Consider the following 7155-nt stretch of genomic DNA (forward strand, 5'->3'; position numbering starts at 1 on the left):
TCTGGGATCATATAATTAGTCTTGAGTATATAAGAACAGAAAAGATGCTCGTGGATCCGCTTACAAAAGGCATACCACCTAGCGTGTTCAGAGAACACTTAGCCGACATGGGTTTAAGGAAAAACCTATGATTCCTGGATAATAAAGGCCTAGTTGAGAATCTGTTTCAAAACAGAGAGGTGCATTGTAGCTGTTTAATCTAATGACAACTGACCGTGACGATGAGGCACGCTCTATGCACTGATCTGTGATGGAATAGAAACAAGATAGAGCAAGTAAGTTAAGTTTAAGTCATAAGGTGAGATCAAGATGGTCAATTGGGCTCTTGGATCCGCGCCCTGATGAGGGGCACCCAACCGCTCTATGGTTGGTGGGCCCCCGTCACACAACGCCATAAAAAGAGAGGTAGGGACCGGGATACAAGACACGAGAATCATCTGAGCCGCCAAACTCCCCACCTATAGTCCCTAAACCCTAAGCCGATCTAGTGAGGGGGCATTGCCAGCGACAGGAAAACCGCCACCGGCCACCGCCGCCTCTGCACCGCCATCACTGCGTCCGCGACTTCACCGTCGGACCTCACCGCGTCACCGACAAGGACGTCATGGCAAGCTTATCTTCTACGAAGGCGGCCGATGGTTTGCACCTCCGCAACCTCTCTCTCACACTCTATCTATAAATCCCGTACTAGTTCATGTTCTAGGATTTGCTATTTATCCCAAATATCAGTATACATGCCAGATCTATGGCTAGATGATCTGACAGTACATCACAGCATCCCCCTGATGGAATTGCTGGAGGAGTTCCAGCACCTGTTCCTTGACAGTTGACAAGGCAGACCTGTAGAAGCTCGGGCCAAAGCCATCTAGGCCCGGAGCACTGTTACGATTAACGCATCGCACGATTTGCGTCTTCTTCACTAAAATGGAGTACCAGATCAACACCCGGCCACTCGGTCCCTTAGTAGAGGGAGTAGACATCAAAGTCCCAGCTGGAACGACCAGACTAAGAGCTCCCTGAAGTGTTTTGTCAGAGCTCCCACTTTTGCCCCATGATTTGAAACCAAGGATCCCTGAACTTCAATATGCCTTATGTAGTTGTGTCTCACGCAGATGATCGCCTGGGCATGATGGAAGGCCGTGTTTGCTTCGCCTTCGCGCATGACACGATGTTTGCTGCGTTGCTTCCAGTAGGCTGCGTGTGCTTTGAGGACCTCCGTGAGCCTGGCCCTGCATTGCTCCCTGACCTGCAACTGCATCTCATTCTCATGAACAGAGAGGCCACAGTGTTCTTCGAAGAAATCGAACAACACAAGTAGGAACTTGCAATTTGGGATGATAGAAGGAGGCGCTATGACATGATGAGAAGGGAGCGAATGTTGCTACCCATTACACACAGGATCTGCATCCGAGCTAGAACAAAGGCCAGGCACGACCAACACGGGAGACAGACAGAGGCGAGGTGCAGCCCGTCGGAGATACAACAACAGCAAAAACGACCTAAGACACCGACGACGAAGTGCTCCTGGGCCAACAGACTAGCACCAGAGCAGGTACGGGATCGAGGGACACTGGTCGGTCGCGCGCGATCAGTAGCGGGGGTAGAGCGGCGGGATGCCGATGGCGATGTGGGCTGCCTGCGCTACCGGTGCCGGTGCCGGTGCCGGCCTGCTGCGCCGTCAGGTACAGGCCGTGGACCCATCTGACGACGACGGTGGCGACGACGCCGATGACGGAGCCAAGGAAAACGAAGCCAAACCTCTCGCCCGTGGAGTCGCGAACGCGGACGACGACCGTCGTCACCGCCGCCGGCGGGGGCAGGAGGACCGCCGGTGGGGGAAGTAGCGAGGGCAAGCTCGTCGTCGACATTAATTGCAGCGACTTGTGATCTCGGCGGTGGCGCTGCAGTGGTAGAGCGAGCGAACCTGGCCGGCGCTGTGCACGGTGCACCGCCTATATATATGTGTGTTTGCTCATACCCTGCAGCGTGCATCGATCGGGGGTGGAAACGTAACAGCCAGCAATGCAGTGCAAGCTGTAGAATTCTTGTACACATGCACGTCACACGGAGCCACGGAGGCACACCACATGGATGGTCGTTGGTCGATCTCGTTCAGGTACGGTACACCCTGAAGAATAATGCTGCGTGCGTGCTTCCGATCGATCCGCAGCATCGACTCACGATACAGAGATTGGCCGTTACATGCATACATATATGTACACTTTGGCTTGCTAGTTAGTTCGATTATTCGATCAGAACGAAGGTGGCACCACATTATGTATATGGGGTGGTGACAACTAGGCCACACGACGGTAATGAACAATGTAGCTAGGATGACTTCAACTGCGAGGTTTATTTGTGTCCTTCAGTCCTAAACAATGGTTGTAGAAGTGGTTGCAGCAGCAGCGCTGTGGCCGCTGCAGCCATCACTTCCGAGCATTGCCATCTCAGGCGGACTTTTCGTACTTGCACGTTTATGGTTGTTAATGTAAGATTAGCCATGTAAAAAAGAACTAATCAAGAGTATGAATGAACCAATAAGAGATATTTATAGACATTCATGTTCTCCATGACCGGTTGCACTACATGCTTACTTGCTCAGTTGCTCCACACACAACAACGGTTGCTGACTTGATTCAACAGCGGGACATGTATGTCAGCAAGCAGCTGCGCAAGCACAAGACAGGACGGCGCGCATCGTAGGCAGGGCAGTGGCTGATGTTCGCCTTTCAGCAATTCAGCTATTAGTGTGGTTGACATGCACAGAACCACAGATCATATACCGCCGGTTGGGACTTGCGATAGAGGGGCAAGAGACAGGTCCGTCCGGCAGGGGCGCCAGGCGGCGCAGTACGTGCACGAGCAGCGGCAAAAGGGGCGATCAAGATGAGACGACGTGAGTACGTGACACTCCTTCACGAAGCTGTGGGCTAGAGGCTAGAGCTGAAGCTTGCCAGATTTGACTTTGAAAACTACTAGTAGTAACTTGTACGCAACTACGTATCTTGTATTTGTATATCATCATCCTTACAAAGACACTTATTTATTTTCGTTCCTTGAAATCAAAAGAAACTTATCCATGTCTCGCTTGATAGGCCCTCGAAGCAGTATTGGCAGAGGCGGGCCAAATTTAATTAGGAATTGTTGGATGCGTTGGGCCAACTATTCAAATTATCGATTTCATCATTATATATAAAAAGTATTAATATTAATGGCACCAAATATATATACCATAAAATACATTTTATAACGAATCTATCTAATTATGCTTACTCAATCTTAGGAATATTGATACCTTTCATATAGGCGACAAGCTTTTTGTAAAGCAGCTATATTCTTTCTTATATTAATATGAATAAAGATTTTTGTCAAATAATGCTCTCGAATAGCTCATTTAATTAGATCTTTAAATATTGACATCCTCTTTGTTCTAGATTTAATTTCTCGTTAACCAAAAGATGGAGAGCACAATTGGCTCCCTGGAATACGTATAAGATATAGATAAACTGTTGGATGGTGAAAAGATATAGAGAGTATTTTTTATTTAAATGACTCTCTAAACAATGATTTAGAGAATGAGTTTAAGAACAGCAATTGTGGTTCGCATTGCTATCCCCCATCGGTTTGGCGACGCTGGTACCGGATGGTGACGATCAAGAACAGCTGACTGAGTGGTGGATCCGGCAAAGATCAAGGCTTCAACCGGATGCAAGGCCTACGTTCGACACCGCTCTGCTGCTCACCACATGGTGCGTCTGGAAGGAGAGGAACTGCAGGACCTTCGACAGGTCCTCGGCCAGCCTGCGTGACCTCTACCGTGCTGTGCTCCGGGAGGCTGACGACTGGATCAGCGCAGGGTTCACAACTCTCAATGCGGTGTACGTGTACCCCTTTTGGTCACAAAACTCTTCCACCATGTAGTACTAGCAGCCTGTTCGTTTGGCTGTGGCTTGTCGTAAACGATCGTAAATTTTTAGCTGGAACAGTATTTTTCTCTCACACAAATCAGCCAGCAGTACTTCTTCATGAACCAGCAACAATACGAATCAGCCAACCGAACAGGCTTAGATCCGGTAGTTAGGTTGCGATGGCTGGGAATGTTGGCTCCTCGCCACCATTGCCCGATGTTCTTATAAGCTTGGCAAACTCTGATTCCTCTTAACGACAAACGGGCACAACGCCCGATCGAGAAAAAGAGAATGAGTTTAAGATGAATTTTAGAAATGCTCAAAGAGATAATTATTAGCAAGCTAAAAAAAATAGCCAAAACCCGATCCAAACAGGGGGGCTAAACTCCAAGGGCCTCTCTATATCCTACCTTCTTGATGGACATAGATATTTTGATGAGAAAATACCCTTCAAGAGCTTTTTAAATTAGATATTCAAATATTATCATTCTCTATTTTGAATTTCTCGCTAGGCAAAGATAAAGAGCAAGATTGACTCTCTACAGTACACAATATATAGAGGCTGTTGGATGGTGAAAAGATACGAAGACCATTTTTTTATTCAAATAACTATCTAAATGATGATTTAAAGAGTAGGTTTAAGAAAGACTCTTGAAGATGCTCATAGGTGGGATAATTTGTTAGCCAAGCCTACAACTAGTTGTTAGTCAACCAAACTAATTTGAGCTAATTTTTATCTCCAACTATTAATTAGGCATAGCTGATCAGACATGCCCTAAATCAAGTTGTTCAGAGGTACAACGCTAGCATAATTAGGCATAGCTGATCAAACATGCCCTAAATCAAGTTGTTCATAGGTACAACGCTAGCATACGTGACCTTTCGAGAGTTCTCGGCGTTCCTACCGCCGTCACGCCCCTTGCAAGCTCCGGTTAGCCTGACGCCCATCGAGGGCAAGCACCAGATGTGGCTGTTCGGTCAAGTACATTACTACCATGTCAGCGGTCTTCTATAGTGCCACATAAAATTTTTTGCTGACACGTAGGAAAGAGAGAGGGGAAAGAGAAACATTGGAAACAACGATCTCATGACCTAAAATTTAGACTACGAAACAACTATTATACCGTAGTATGGGTTGGATGTTGTTGTCATACAACTCACAACTTTACTTTTGTTCTATGCAAAACTAAGGAATTGTGAGTTACTATGAGACAACTTTTTTTAAAATGAAGTACTCTCTTGTCCCAAAAAAAAATGTGCGTCTCGCTTGTTGAGGAGTCAATTTTTTAAAGTTTGACTATAAATATAGAAAATAGTATCCAATATTTGTATCTCTAAATAAGTTTATTATAAAAGTATACCCATGCTCAATTTAATGATACTTATTATATATCATAAATATTAATATATTTTTGTATAAATTTAGTTAAACTTAAAAAAAATGACTTCTTGATAAACGAAATGTGCATTTATTTTGGAAGAGGGGCGTGCAGGTGCAGCGCGACAAAAGGTAAAGTAGGGTGGGGTTGGGGGAAGAAGAGGAATCTTAGGGAAGCGGAGAAAGAAACCATGTCCCCCGGCAAAAGGTGTAGTAGGGTGGGGGAAGAAAGAGCGGAAGGGGGATGAGAGCTCAGCTGGAGAGGGGAGGGGAAGGGGGGACTTACTTGAATGGAAGCGTCGTCGCCATCGCGTGGAAAAGCGCGTGCGTCATTGGGCCGCGCTACTGGATTCCCTGAAATCTGGTAGGGCATGTAGGGTTTGCCCATCATGGTACTGGGGGTTCTCCGTCTCCTCCGCCCGCCCCACCAACGAGGGGTCCGGGCCCAGGGCCAGGGCCATGCGTGCATGCATGTGATATCTCCTTAGAGTAAGACTAGGCAAATCACACGATACCCATTACCCGAACCCGTACCCGAACTACCCGAACCCGATCTACCCGATTGCAATTTCGGATAGTAACTACAAATACCTGAAATTAGTTCCGATAATTCAGGTACTGACTCTCGGTACCCGAATTTACATGTGCTACCCGAAAGGAAAAGTCTACTTTGCCTTCCTCAACTATTGCAAAGGTCAAATTTTCCTCCCGGCCCTGAACTAGAAAACTAGACATAACTCCTCCCCCATCTTTTGAAACCGGACATATGACCTCTCTAGCTGTTTCTTTAGGTGTTTTTCTCTTTTTATTTTATATTTTTTGGCTGAATCTTTGAAAAATCATGGTTAATTAGAGAAAAATCATAAAATGGAAAATCCAATTTTGTTGGACTCCACATGAGTATATTTACACAGTAAACATGATGATATGGTATGATTCAGTACAAAATGTTTGCTCTAGCTTTAGATCTATGCTTTTCTATAATTAATTCATAGCTGCAGTTTCTACGGTCCTATTGTGGTGAAATTTTTATGGTGGACCCATCATTATATGCTTGAGGTGTAGTAAAAAATTCATGCTCACTGGATCATGTATGACTGAGTTATAGATTTATTCAGGTTTGTGCTTATTAAGTAGTTAAAAGTGTGTAAAATATAGAAAATGTGTGTTCTGTGTGTAATTTTCTCTTTGACAACGTGACTATGTTAAGTGTTCATAAGATATAACAATAGTACTTTTTATGGTGGGCAAATCATTGCATGCTTGAGCTATAGTAAATATTTCATGCCCATTTGATCTAGTATTGGTTTTTTTAAATTTAAGCTGAACAATTAATGAGAAAGTCATGGCAATGTCTCTTTAGAATAGGAGTGAGCTATCCTTGACTCCTCGTCTTTAATTTCAGGGCTTGCATCAATGGTGTCATACAATGAAAGACTTAAAAAGGAAAAAAAATGTTTTTTTCAGAAGCCAAACTTGTATGAAAGAGAAAAAAATAGCACACTCTGCGATGGATGGGCTTGTAATACGCCGGCTTGCTGATGGAGGAAGGCGGACGGGCGTGGCGAAGAGAAAGAGGGAGATGTTGCTTGCTTTTGCCACTCCTGCGGGAGCTGTTGTCTGTTGTAGAGAGGGAGCAAAGCGCGGGGTGCGGTGGAGAGGGAGGCAGTCGGTGAGTGCAGAAGGCAACCGATGCTGGGTGGACGACGAGCCAAGAACTCAAGCGGGAAGTATCCGACGAACGATGAGGAAGAAAATTGAGCGGGCGACTAATGCGGAGATCGGGAGAGAAGTCCAATAATAATAAAGATCCGTCCAGTGATTGGAGATGGGAGACTGTTGGGCCGTTTGAGCCCAGCCACATTGCGT

This window comes from Miscanthus floridulus, chromosome 19 (assembly GCF_019320115.1).
Source record: "Miscanthus floridulus cultivar M001 chromosome 19, ASM1932011v1, whole genome shotgun sequence".
In the NCBI taxonomy this organism is placed as follows: Eukaryota; Viridiplantae; Streptophyta; class Magnoliopsida; order Poales; family Poaceae; genus Miscanthus; species Miscanthus floridulus.